At 61.1% G+C, this 1697-nt stretch overlaps 1 non-coding gene across 1 annotated transcript; it reads left to right on the top strand.

Annotated features, from left to right (window-relative positions):
• Window positions 1-1447: 1447 nt before the first annotated feature.
• Window positions 1448-1554, top strand: LOC133353133 (U6 spliceosomal RNA). Its single transcript, XR_009756344.1, has one exon. It is a non-coding gene; the product is annotated as a U6 spliceosomal RNA (small nuclear RNA).
• Window positions 1555-1697: the final 143 nt, after the last annotated feature.

The following is a 1697-nucleotide window of genomic DNA, read 5'->3' on the forward strand; positions in this document are numbered from 1 at the left end:
CGTGGCGCGTCTTTGCTTCATCTCTCTCTCCCTAGCTGATACTGCTGCTGCTACTGCTGCTGCTACTGCTGCTACTGCTGCTGCTGCTACTGCTGCTGCTGCCCCCTGGTTCATCCACGTGTTCGTGACGGCGATCGAGCCGTTAACACCCCGCGCCCCATACGAGGACCCGTGCCTGAGCTCTCACCCCGCGCCCCATACGAGGACCCGTGCCTGAGCTCTCGTCCCGTGCCCCATACGAGGACCCGTGCCTGAGCGCTCACCCCGTGCCCCATTCTAGGACCCGTGCCTGAGCTCTCGCCCCGTGCCCCATTCTAGCACCGGTGCCTGAGCTCTCACCCCGTGCCCCATACGAGGACCCGTGCCTGAGCTCTCGCCCCGTGTGTCTATGAGTCAATGGGTCACGGTCGGGGCGCCCCATCGCTTACATTTGCGCGATCAGAATTGACACAAACGAAACTCAACTATTTCATTCAGCAGGTAAAGCCCACTCAGCTACTGGCCACCTGGCCACACGTGATGAAAGCTCATCATCGCCGTGGCTGATAGCATCATCATCATCACACGTGGGAATTCATAGCAGCAGAAGCCAAGGGGGGGTCCCTTGAGCAAGGTTGGGGCGGCGGTCTTCTCAGCCATCCTATAACCCTCGCACCTCTAACATCCCGACGTTTCGGGGCCGCATCCATCGATGACCGACAGCCAGCGAGGCGGTCACTACCGACTAACAACCTCGTGTCCTTGTTTGTCTTCTCTGGCTCTGTGCGTTTCTCTCTCTCTCTCTCTCTCCACGTTTAACCCTCAGCCGCCAACGGCAACTAACCCCATGCTGCTTCTACTGCTGCTGCTGCTGCCGTCTGTGAACTGTGATCCTGCCGCCGGTACTCGGCCGGGAGCCCTCCCCGTGAGCCGCACGTGGTCCCCACGGCCGCCTCCACGCGCACGCCGCTGCCGCACTGGCCGCGTCTCTGAGCTGGTGGTGGGGGGGGGGGGTGACCGTCTCCAGGTTGTGGTCAACCCCTGCCTCCCCCCCCTAACCCACGCTCCCCCCCCAAGCCCCCACACACACCGCGAGGAATGAAGATCAACGCAGCCCTCCTCCTCCTCATTGCATCATCCTCCAGCCAGCAACCCCCACGCACGTCCAGCCGTGCTGCAGGAGTCGAAACTGTGCCCCGACTCTCACGACCGCGACCACCACCGTCAACAACAACAGCAGCAGCAGCAACGACAACAACGAGACCCCCGCCCGCCTCGCCGCGCGCTGTTGGGAACAGCAGCAACAACAACAACAACAACAGCAGCAGAAACAACAACAGCAGCAGCAACAACAGCAGCAGCGTCCCACTGGCTGTGAAGAGGGAGACACTGAAATGTGTTCGTTCTCGAGACAGACGCCGGCACCGTGGCTGAGAGAGAGAGAGAGGGAGCGGAGAGAGAGAGAGAAGTACTTGCTCCGGCAGTACAGACACTAAGATTGGGACGATACAGAGAGGATTAGCATGGCCCCTGCGAAAGGATGACACGCAAATTCGTGAGAAAAAATAGAGAGGGAGGGGAGAGAGGGAGGGAGGGGGGAGGAGGAGGTTCGCGTCCACTCTGGAGGCGGAGGGTTGGCGTGGCCAGGTTGTGATGGGTGTGGTGGTGGTGGTGTGAGAGGGGTGTGGTGGTGGTGGTGGTGCGGTGTGAGTGTTGGT

The sequence above is a fragment of the Lethenteron reissneri genome, chromosome 5 (assembly GCF_015708825.2).
Source record: "Lethenteron reissneri isolate LAM-NWPU_2019-01 chromosome 5, ASM1570882v1, whole genome shotgun sequence".
Taxonomy (NCBI): domain Eukaryota; kingdom Metazoa; phylum Chordata; class Hyperoartia; order Petromyzontiformes; family Petromyzontidae; genus Lethenteron; species Lethenteron reissneri.